We start from the raw sequence: 12201 nt of genomic DNA, 5'->3' as shown, positions 1-12201 counted from the left end.
GAGGAGGAAATTGAGGCAAACACAGATTAAGTGACTTGCCCAGAGTCCTACAGCTGGTGTTTGAAATCAGTTGCTGATTCAAGGGAGGTCCAACAGTGTTATCCACTGAACCAGCCAGCTGCCTATAATTTTAGAAAAAGTCTTCATCTATATGTAATTGAATTTAACAAGCATTTATGAAACCTCTAATATGAGCAAGTCATCTTTTTTCTGGGAACCAGCCATAGGATGAGGAAAAAGAAAATAGTTTCCGAACTAAAAGAATTTGCTTTTGTTTGTTTGTTTGCTTTTAAGTGTAGGCTCTCTATTTCCCAGATTATTTGTACTTCTAGTATATATATATAGGGCTAGTCAGCAACCAGGCCCTACCTTGATCTCCTATTAACACTGACTGCAGGAGGGAAGCTGCAGGTACATTATCTCTATGTAGATGCTTTACCTTCATGAACAGGTTAAATCCCGTTTTAAGTCGATCCCGAGGCTTAAGATGCGTTCAATATCGCCAGCATCTGGTCACAACTGGTTCAGTATCTCCTCTGCTTCAGCAGTGGCTTATAGGATGCCTGAAAAGGTAAAATGTTACAGCATAAGTGAAAGATATGTGTCCAATTGATCTACTAGAATAACCATCCACAAAATGCAATTTTGGGGGGGCGTGGGGGAAGAGGGGAAGAAAGAGAAGTCAACAATTTCCCAAGCCAGATAGAAAGCAACCATTTTAGCTTCTATAATATTGAAGAATAAAATATAATAGTTTAATACTGACGTGAAGGCAATCTCAATCTATGACAGCAGCCCTTGGTATCATGCTGATGAGGGCCCAAATGGATCTCTCTCTCAAGTAATTTATTTACTGATTTACCTAACCCTCCATTGACTCCTTCATTATCTATGTATAATTTAAGGCAGCTATTCATTCTCTTCTGCCTATAAATCTCTTTTCTACCTATAAATCTCGTTTCTTCTCCTAAATCACTTTTTTAACTATATATATCTCATTTCTACCTATGTATCGCTTTTTTCATATAAATCTCTTTTCTAACTATAAATCACTTTTTTTTCCTATAAATATCTTTTCTACCTATAAACTTTTCTACTATAAATCTATCTTTTCACTTATCTACCGATCATTATCTATTTAACTATGCATCAAGTGTATCTATTGAATCTATTTGTTTACCCTATCTATCCCATCTATCTATCAGCACTTATCTATGTATCTAGTCTATTAGTCTATTTGTCCACTCATCTATTCTTCTATTCACATACTACTCCCTTGGCTGTCAGGATCCAACTGGGTTGTTGGGGAGAGAACATCCCCTTTAAGTCAGAAAACCTTGGGTGTTCTCAGGCGTGTCACAATGGGCATGACACAATGAGGTCTCCATGGAGAAGGTAAGCAAAGCAAATGCTCATCAGATGAGGGTAGTGCTCACCTGGTATGTGGGTTTTTTTTCTTTTTAAAAATTGTTTGAGGAAAGCTTTTTATTTACAAAACATATGAAGGGGTAAGTTTTTAACACTGACCCTTGCAAAACCTTCTCTTCCAACTTTTCCCCTCCTTCCTTCCACCTCTTCCCCTAGATGACAGGGAAGATGACAGGGGATTCACATGTTAAATATATGAAAATATATGCTTAATCCAATGTATGTAAAAATATTTATACAATTATCTTGCTTATGCATAGATTGTCTTCCTAGTTCTTTTTGTTGACATCATTTTCCCCAATAGAATATAAACTTTGCGGGCAAGACCATTTTGTTTTTACCTTTATGTCTCCAGGGTCTAGTGAAATATACGACCCCTAGTAAGTATGTAATATATGTTTGCTCCTTGTTTAATTGAGCTTTGCTGATTGAGTAGTCTAAGGAAGATGGATGAGGTGGGCTACCAGATGAATGATATGGTCACAAAGGACACAGGGACCAGAAACTGGGGACATGAGTAGAAGCACCAGCGGGAAAGGGAGCCAAGCCCACATATTGCTCTTGGGATGGAGCCTAGGGTTTGGCTGCAAAGCAGAAGGAGCTAGGGCCACGGTTAAGACCCCAGACCGCTTCATCCGGTACCTTTCATCATGTAGAATTTGGAAAACACCCCATTGAACGCTGCAGATCTAGAATCCCCTTGTTAATTAGGCCAGGGTTGTCTGTACAAGACAAGATCTGTTTCAATCTCGCCTCTATTTTGCTGACCTGTTGCCTCAGTTTCTTTAACTGAGAGAGTGGATATTAGCACCTACCTCCCAGTGATGTTCAGGAGAGAATATGTGTAAAGTGCTTAGCACAGTGCTTGGTACATAGGAGTTTAATAAATGCTTGTTTCCTTAATAAATATTGGTAAATCGGAAGTGATTCGAAGTGGAAAAATGGCAGAGCTACCAAGGAAAAACTCCAACAGTTCTTGCCCTCAAGAAGGTGGTTTTCTGTAGATGAGACCCTCCAAGCCCAAGCCCAGAAGTGGAAAGCCCAAGATGGAGGATGAGAAGGTGCTGTCAGAGAGCAATCCAGACCTCCTCCTCTTCCACCCCCTGGGAGGATTCCCAAGGCCAAGCTAAGGACTAGCTCTGGAAGCCGGCTTGACTGGCTTGTCCAGGGTCTTCTGGGGCCCTTCAGCCAATTAAGGCTGCATCCTGCTTGGGAGTTAGTTTGGTTTCATTTTCTTGCCAGAGCCTGTACATCAATTCCCAAGAGGTATTGTTCCAGCTTTATCAATCAGTGCAAACATCTTTTGTGGCTAACCTGACCTTTGCCACTATCTATGGAATCAAATCAGACGGGGTTTTCCCATCTCCAATCTTGCCGTCTCCAGAGCACCCATTTGCTTTTCTAGCACTCTTACTATCCCCCTTCTTCATCCAGGGGATTTAGGTTCCCAGCTTCTGAAGAAAGGTTAGATTTTCAGAAACAGAAGTTTGACATTTCAGTCATATAGATTATAATGAGCACAAGTCAGGCAGAAGAAACTTCAAAGGGGGAATGGGGGGCTCTAGCACAAGCCTGTGGGGACACCAATTATTTTCTGGCTCAGCCTTCCCCTAGAGCTGAGGGGAAGCACCTGGATGCAAATCTCTAAGCCAGTCCCTTGTCATTCTGAATTGCCCTTCTGGTGTAGAATGGCTGCTCTGCTCCTCCAGGAAGATCCAAAAGACTTCAGCAGGGCCAGTTCCGAGCTTCTCTGGAACTTCTCTGGCTAGAACACAACAGCCCTGCTGCTTGTTAACCCCCACTACCTCTTTGCTCCCAGATTTTCAGACGGTCCCCAGCCTCTGATGGCAAAGGGCCTGCTTACAGTTTTTTCACAATCTCAAAGAAGAACAAATCTGCCTCCCTCTCTTATTCCCAAACCCAGATAGGATAGCCAGCTTTACCCATCAGCAGTATGGGCTAGCTGCAAATAAGGGAAAAATGTTGTTTACCCAATAAGTTTGCCAACAAGTATTTCTTTAGGATTAACCAGCTGGCAAATATAATCATCAGAAAGTAAAGAAGAAACTGGGAAATATCACTAATCATGTGGGAGCTGAAAGAATGACAACTTGAAACTTTTGGAAACAGAAAAAAAACATTTTTTATTTTTAAAAACACATCAAACTCAGAAACATCATCTCTCCCCTTCCCCCCACCAGTACAATAAACTCCAAAGTATAGATATCAAAACTCCCCAACAATCAAACTCAGAAACATCCTCTCTCCCCTTCCCCCCACCAGTGCAATAAACTCCAAAGTATAGATCAAAACTCCCCAACAACAATCTAAATCCCGTTTCAAGTAGATTTCCAAAGACATGTTTTCAATATCGCCAGAATCTGGTCACTCTGGCTTCAGTATCTCCTTTGCTTCATTATTGGCTTATAGGTTGCCTGAAAAGATAAAATGTGAAAGCATAAGTGAAAGATATGTGTCCATTTGATATACTGGAAAAACCATCCACGAACTGCAATATTTTTTTGGGGGGGGTTGTATGTATATTTTAATCCAGCTATTCATTCTCTTCTGCCTATAAATCTCTTTTCTACTTCTAAATCCCTTTTTTTAATCTAAATATCTCTTTTCTACCTATAAATGGCTTTTCTTCCTATAGAGCTGTTTGCTACCTATAAATCACTTTTCTTCCTATAAATCACTTTTCTACCTATAAACTTTTCTACTATAAATCTATCTTTTCACTTATCTATCCATCATTATCTTTTTAACTATGCATTAAGTGTATCTATTCAATCTATTTGTTTATCTTCTCTATCCCATTCATCCATCACCAGGAATCTATGTATCTAGTCTATCAGTCTATTAGTCCACTCATGCATTCTTCTATTCACATACTACTCCCTTTTCCTGTCAGGATCCAACTGGGTTGTTGGGAAGAGAACATCACCTTGAAGTCAGAAAACTTTGGGTGTTCTCCGGCATGTCACAATGAGCATCACACAATGAGGTCTCCATGGCCAAGGTAAGCAAGTCAACTGCTCATCTGATGAGGATTGTGCTCAGGCTTTATGCGCAAGTCTTCTTTTAACAATATTTTTTAGGAAACCTCTTTATTTAGAAAACATATGGACTTCCGGACAAAGGAGTAGTGGCAGTAGTAGGACGTGGAGGCGTAGAAGAAGTAGGAGTAGTATGAGTAGTAACAGTAATAGGAAGAGGAATAAAAGTAGTGATAGAAGTAGTAAAAAGAGTAGTAATGATAAAAGTAATAGTAATGGTAGTAGTACTAATAATAATAGGAGTAGGAATAATAGTAGTAGAAGAAGTAGTAATAGCAACAGTAATAATGATAGGAATAGGAGTGACACTAGTAGGAGTAGGAGTAGCAGTAGCAGTAGGAGTAATAGTAATAGTAAAAGTGGTAGTAGAAATAATAGTAGTAGTGGTAGTAAAAGGAGTATGAATAGGAATAGGAGCAATGATAGTACTAGTAGCAGGAGGAAGAGATCTAGAAGGAATAATAACAATAATAAGAGTGGCAGTAATTGTAGTAGTGGTTGGAAGAGTAATAGTAGTAATTGTAGGAGTAATACTAATAGGAGTAGGAAGAGGAGTAATAGTAGAAATAGTAGTAATAATAATAGGGATAAGAGTACAAGTAATAATAGTAGTAGTAAGAGAATTATCTGACCTTTACACAGTGCTTCACCATCTCCCGAATTCTATAGATCATCTCAACAAATGCTACCCCTAAGGCTCAGACCAAGTCTTGTGGGAACAGCCAGACTCTCCCATCCTTGGGCCAGGGAGATGCATGTCCTGTTATTTCGGGTTCGGTACCTGTGTTCCAGGCTTCAGGGAAGAAACGAGATCTTTCAACATTTTGGCTTCTGATATTGTCACCCCACCAACCACAAAGAGGATCTGGAGTGGATGGTCACCGGGATGAGGGCGGCCCACCTCTAACAGTCACCACAACAAGGATGGGGTCAGCCCTCAGAAGGGAATGCCAGGTTAATGTTGCTACAAATGAACTATATAAAATCCAAGAGAAAATATATGACTCATTAATGATCAAATACAGATCTTACATTAGGACACAATGTTGCTAGATTTTCACTGTGGAATCACAATTTTAGAACTGGAAATGTAGTTTCCTAGTGGTCATGGAGCTCAACTATCTCATTTAACATGTGAGGAAACTGAGGCTCAGGGAGTTTAAAGTGATAATATAAAGTCATGAAAGTAAGAAATAAACAGCAGAGCAAAATACCACTTGTTTAATGTTACTTTATTACAGTGTCTTTCCCCTACCCCATCCCACCACTTTTTTTTTTTTTAAGAGTAAATATGTTTAGTTATAGGTTAGAAGATTGGAGTATGGAAATATACACACACATATATGGACACCCATACACCCATATATAATGAACACTTAGAGGTAACACGATAGTATTAACAGGATCTGTTTGAATCTTGTCTCTGCCACTTACAACTTGTATGCGCTTGAACAATATATTAACTATACTAAACCTCCTTGTGTCTCAGTGACTTTCTTTGAAAATATGGAAGTAGAAACCCTGAAATATTGCTGCCAGCTCAAAATCCACGATGCTGTGACTCTACTTGAAAACAAATAGTTCTCAGAGCCTTATCCTCTGTGGAGCAAACATGATTGTATCATTCCCAATTTACAGAGGAGGAAATTGAGGCAAACACAGATTAAGTGACTTGCCCAGAGTCCTACAGCTGGTGTTTGAAATCAGTTGCTGATTCAAGGGAGGTCCAACAGTGTTATCCACTGAACCAGCCAGCTGCCTATAATTTTAGAAAAAGTCTTCATCTATATGTAATTGAATTTAACAAGCATTTATGAAACCTCTAATATGAGCAAGTCATCTTTTTTCTGGGAACCAGCCATAGGATGAGGAAAAAGAAAATAGTTTCCGAACTAAAAGAATTTGCTTTTGTTTGTTTGTTTGCTTTTAAGTGTAGGCTCTCTATTTCCCAGATTATTTGTACTTCTAGTTTATATATAGGGCTAGTCAGCAACTAGGCCCTACCTTGATCTCCTATTAACACTGACTGCAGGAGGGAAGCTGCAGGTACATTATCTCTATGTAGATGCTTTACCTTCATGAACAGGTTAAATCCCGTTTTAAGTCGATCCCGTGGCTTAAGATGCGTTCAATATCGCCAGCATCTGGTCACAACTGGTTCAGTATCTCCTCTGCTTCAGCAGTGGCTTATAGGATGCCTGAAAAGGTAAAATGTTACAGCATAAGTGAAAGATATGTGTCCAATTGATCTACTAGAATAACCATCCACAAAATGCAATTTTGGGGGGGCGTGGGGGAAGAGGGGAAGAAAGAGAAGTCAACAATTTCCCAAGCCAGATAGAAAGCAACCATTTTAGCTTCTATAATATTGAAGAATAAAATATAATAGTTTAATACTGACGTGAAGGCAATCTCAATCTATGACAGCAGCCCTTGGTATCATGCTGATGAGGGCCCAAATGGATCTCTCTCTCCAGTAATTTATTTACTGATTTACCTAACCCTCCATTGACTCCTTCATTATCTATGTATAATTTAAGGCAGCTATTCATTCTCTTCTGCCTATAAATCTCTTTTCTACCTATAAATCTCGTTTCTTCTCCTAAATCACTTTTTTAACTATATATATCTCATTTCTACCTATGTATCGCTTTTTTCATATAAATCTCTTTTCTAACTATAAATCACTTTTTTTTCCTATAAATATCTTTTCTACCTATAAACTTTTCTACTATAAATCTATCTTTTCACTTATCTACAGATCATTATCTATTTAACTATGCATCAAGTGTATCTATTGAATCTATTTGTTTACCCTATCTATCCCATCTATCTATCAGCACTTATCTATGTATCTAGTCTATTAGTCTATTTGTCCACTCATCTATTCTTCTATTCACATACTACTCCCTTGGCTGTCAGGATCCAACTGGGTTGTTGGGGAGAGAACATCCCCTTTAAGTCAGAAAACCTTGGGTGTTCTCAGGCGTGTCACAATGGGCATGACACAATGAGGTCTCCATGGAGAAGGTAAGCAAAGCAAATGCTCATCAGATGAGGGTAGTGCTCACCTGGTATGTGGGTTTTTTTTCTTTTTAAAAATTGTTTGAGGAAAGCTTTTTATTTACAAAACATATGAAGGGGTAAGTTTTTAACACTGACCCTTGCAAAACCTTCTCTTCCAACTTTTCCCCTCCTTCCTTCCACCTCTTCCCCTAGATGACAGGGAAGATGACAGGGGATTCACATGTTAAATATATGAAAATATATGCTTAATCCAATGTATGTAAAAATATTTATACAATTATCTTGCTTATGCATAGATTGTCTTCCTAGTTCTTTTTGTTGACATCATTTTCCCCAATAGAATATAAACTTTGCGGGCAAGACCATTTTGTTTTTACCTTTATGTCTCCAGGGTCTAGTGAAATATACGACCCCTAGTAAGTATGTAATATATGTTTGCTCCTTGTTTAATTGAGCTTTGCTGATTGAGTAGTCTAAGGAAGATGGATGAGGTGGGCTACCAGATGAATGATATGGTCACAAAGGACACAGGGACCAGAAACTGGGGACATGAGTAGAAGCACCAGCGGGAAAGGGAGCCAAGCCCACATATTGCTCTTGGGATGGAGCCTAGGGTTTGGCTGCAAAGCAGAAGGAGCTAGGGCCACGGTTAAGACCCCAGACCGCTTCATCCGGTACCTTTCATCATGTAGAATTTGGAAAACACCCCATTGAACGCTGCAGATCTAGAATCCCCTTGTTAATTAGGCCAGGGTTGTCTGTACAAGACAAGATCTGTTTCAATCTCGCCTCTATTTTGCTGACCTGTTGCCTCAGTTTCTTTAACTGAGAGAGTGGATATTAGCACCTACCTCCCAGTGATGTTCAGGAGAGAATATGTGTAAAGTGCTTAGCACAGTGCTTGGTACATAGGAGTTTAATAAATGCTTGTTTCCTTAATAAATATTGGTAAATCGGAAGTGATTCGAAGTGGAAAAATGGCAGAGCTACCAAGGAAAAACTCCAACAGTTCTTGCCCTCAAGAAGGTGGTTTTCTGTAGATGAGACCCTCCAAGCCCAAGCCCAGAAGTGGAAAGCCCAAGATGGAGGATGAGAAGGTGCTGTCAGAGAGCAATCCAGACCTCCTCCTCTTCCACCCCCTGGGAGGATTCCCAAGGCCAAGCTAAGGACTAGCTCTGGAAGCCGGCTTGACTGGCTTGTCCAGGGTCTTCTGGGGCCCTTCAGCCAATTAAGGCTGCATCCTGCTTGGGAGTTAGTTTGGTTTCATTTTCTTGCCAGAGCCTGTACATCAATTCCCAAGAGGTATTGTTCCAGCTTTATCAATCAGTGCAAACATCTTTTGTGGCTAACCTGACCTTTGCCACTATCTATGGAATCAAATCAGACGGGGTTTTCCCATCTCCAATCTTGCCGTCTCCAGAGCACCCATTTGCTTTTCTAGCACTCTTACTATCCCCCTTCTTCATCCAGGGGATTTAGGTTCCCAGCTTCTGAAGAAAGGTTAGATTTTCAGAAACAGAAGTTTGACATTTCAGTCATATAGATTATAATGAGCACAAGTCAGGCAGAAGAAACTTCAAAGGGGGAATGGGGGGCTCTAGCACAAGCCTGTGGGGACACCAATTATTTTCTGGCTCAGCCTTCCCCTAGAGCTGAGGGGAAGCACCTGGATGCAAATCTCTAAGCCAGTCCCTTGTCATTCTGAATTGCCCTTCTGGTGTAGAATGGCTGCTCTGCTCCTCCAGGAAGATCCAAAAGACTTCAGCAGGGCCAGTTCCGAGCTTCTCTGGAACTTCTCTGGCTAGAACACAACAGCCCTGCTGCTTGTTAACCCCCACTACCTCTTTGCTCCCAGATTTTCAGACGGTCCCCAGCCTCTGATGGCAAAGGGCCTGCTTACAGTTTTTTCACAATCTCAAAGAAGAACAAATCTGCCTCCCTCTCTTATTCCCAAACCCAGATAGGATAGCCAGCTTTACCCATCAGCAGTATGGGCTAGCTGCAAATAAGGGAAAAATGTTGTTTACCCAATAAGTTTGCCAACAAGTATTTCTTTAGGATTAACCAGCTGGCAAATATAATCATCAGAAAGTAAAGAAGAAACTGGGAAATATCACTAATCATGTGGGAGCTGAAAGAATGACAACTTGAAACTTTTGGAAACAGAAAAAAAACATTTTTTATTTTTAAAAACACATCAAACTCAGAAACATCATCTCTCCCCTTCCCCCCACCAGTACAATAAACTCCAAAGTATAGATATCAAAACTCCCCAACAACAATCTAAATCCCGTTTCAAGTAGATTTCCAAAGACATGTTTTCAATATCGCCAGAATCTGGTCACTCTGGCTTCAGTATCTCCTTTGCTTCATTATTGGCTTATAGGTTGCCTGAAAAGATAAAATGTGAAAGCATAAGTGAAAGATATGTGTCCATTTGATATACTGGAAAAACCATCCACGAACTGCAATATTTTTTTGGGGGGGGTTGTATGTATATTTTAATCCAGCTATTCATTCTCTTCTGCCTATAAATCTCTTTTCTACTTCTAAATCCCTTTTTTTAATCTAAATATCTCTTTTCTACCTATAAATGGCTTTTCTTCCTATAGAGCTGTTTGCTACCTATAAATCACTTTTCTTCCTATAAATCACTTTTCTACCTATAAACTTTTCTACTATAAATCTATCTTTTCACTTATCTATCCATCATTATCTTTTTAACTATGCATTAAGTGTATCTATTCAATCTATTTGTTTATCTTCTCTATCCCATTCATCCATCACCAGGAATCTATGTATCTAGTCTATCAGTCTATTAGTCCACTCATGCATTCTTCTATTCACATACTACTCCCTTTTCCTGTCAGGATCCAACTGGGTTGTTGGGAAGAGAACATCACCTTGAAGTCAGAAAACTTTGGGTGTTCTCCGGCATGTCACAATGAGCATCACACAATGAGGTCTCCATGGCCAAGGTAAGCAAGTCAACTGCTCATCTGATGAGGATTGTGCTGAGGCTTTATGCGCAAGTCTTCTTTTAACAATATTTTTTAGGAAACCTCTTTATTTAGAAAACATATGGACTTCCGGACAAAGGAGTAGTGGCAGTAGTAGGACGTGGAGGCGTAGAAGAAGTAGGAGTAGTATGAGTAGTAACAGTAATAGGAAGAGGAATAAAAGTAGTGATAGAAGTAGTAAAAAGAGTAGTAATGATAAAAGTAATAGTAATGGTAGTAGTACTAATAATAATAGGAGTAGGAATAATAGTAGTAGAAGAAGTAGTAATAGCAACAGTAATAATGATAGGAATAGGAGTGACACTAGTAGGAGTAGGAGTAGCAGTAGCAGTAGGAGTAATAGTAATAGTAAAAGTGGTAGTAGAAATAATAGTAGTAGTGGTAGTAAAAGGAGTATGAATAGGAATAGGAGCAATGATAGTACTAGTAGCAGGAGGAAGAGATCTAGAAGGAATAATAACAATAATAAGAGTGGCAGTAATTGTAGTAGTGGTTGGAAGAGTAATAGTAGTAATTGTAGGAGTAATACTAATAGGAGTAGGAAGAGGAGTAATAGTAGAAATAGTAGTAATAATAATAGGGATAAGAGTACAAGTAATAATAGTAGTAGTAAGAGAATTATCTGACCTTTACACAGTGCTTCACCATCTCCCGAATTCTATAGATCATCTCCTCAAATGCTACCCCTAAGGCTCAGACCAAGTCTTGTGGGAACAGCCAGACTCTCCCATCCTTGGGCCAGGGAGATGCATGTCCTGTTATTTCGGGTTCGGTACCTGTGTTCCAGGCTTCAGGGAAGAAACGAGATCTTTCAACATTTTGGCTTCTGATATTGTCACCCCACCAACCACAAAGAGGATCTGGAGTGGATGGTCACCGGGATGAGGGCGGCCCACCTCTAACAGTCACCACAACAAGGATGGGGTCAGCCCTCAGAAGTGAATGCCAGGTTAATGTTGCTACAAATGAACTATATAAAATCCAAGAGAAAATATATGACTCATTAATGATCAAATACAGATCTTACATTAGGACACAATGTTGCTAGATTTTCACTGTGGAATCACAATTTTAGAACTGGAAATGTAGTTTCCTAGTGGTCATGGAGCTCAACTATCTCATTTAACATGTGAGGAAACTGAGGCTCAGGGAGTTTAAAGTGATAATATAAAGTCATGAAAGTAAGAAATAAACAGCAGAGCAAAATACCACTTGTTTAATGTTACTTTATTACAGTGTCTTTCCCCTACCCCATCCCACCACTTTTTTTTTTTTTAAGAGTAAATATGTTTAGTTATAGGTTAGAAGATTGGAGTATGGAAATATACACACACATATATGGACACCCATACACCCATATATAATGAACACTTAGAGGTAACACGATAGTATTAACAGGATCTGTTTGAATCTTGTCTCTGCCACTTACAACTTGTATGCGCTTGAACAATATATTAACTATACTAAACCTCCTTGTGTCTCAGTGACTTTCTTTGTAAAATATGGAAGTAGAAACCCTGAAATATTGCTGCCAGCTCAAAATCCACGATGCTGTGACTCTACTTGAAAACAAATAGTTCTCAGAGCCTTATCCTCTGTGGAGCAAACATGATTGTATCATTCCCAATTTACAGAGGAGGAAATTGAGGCAAACACAGATTAAGTGA

At 39.5% G+C, this 12201-nt stretch overlaps 2 long non-coding RNA genes across 3 annotated transcripts; both read left to right on the top strand.

Moving 5' to 3' along the window:
• The first annotated feature begins 1372 nt into the window (after window positions 1-1372).
• On the top strand, window positions 1373-5698 carry LOC141547927 (uncharacterized). Its single transcript, XR_012483704.1, has 3 exons — window positions 1373-1395; window positions 4343-4450; window positions 5130-5698. It is a non-coding gene; the product is annotated as an uncharacterized LOC141547927 (long non-coding RNA).
• A 1786-nt stretch (window positions 5699-7484) lies between these two features.
• LOC141547926 (uncharacterized) lies at window positions 7485-11742 on the top strand. 2 transcript variants are annotated; one of them, XR_012483702.1, is made up of 3 exons: window positions 7485-7517; window positions 10385-10492; window positions 11199-11742. It is a non-coding gene; the product is annotated as an uncharacterized LOC141547926 (long non-coding RNA). The 2 variants fall into 2 exon arrangements; XR_012483703.1 differs by having other exon boundaries at window positions 7492-7517; window positions 11172-11742.
• The last annotated feature ends 459 nt before the right edge of the window (window positions 11743-12201 follow it).

This window comes from Sminthopsis crassicaudata, chromosome 6, assembly GCF_048593235.1.
Source record: "Sminthopsis crassicaudata isolate SCR6 chromosome 6, ASM4859323v1, whole genome shotgun sequence".
NCBI classification, from domain to species: domain Eukaryota; kingdom Metazoa; phylum Chordata; class Mammalia; order Dasyuromorphia; family Dasyuridae; genus Sminthopsis; species Sminthopsis crassicaudata.
The sequence above is the reverse complement of the archived record's forward strand: the minus strand, read 5'-3'. Positions and strand labels throughout refer to the sequence as shown.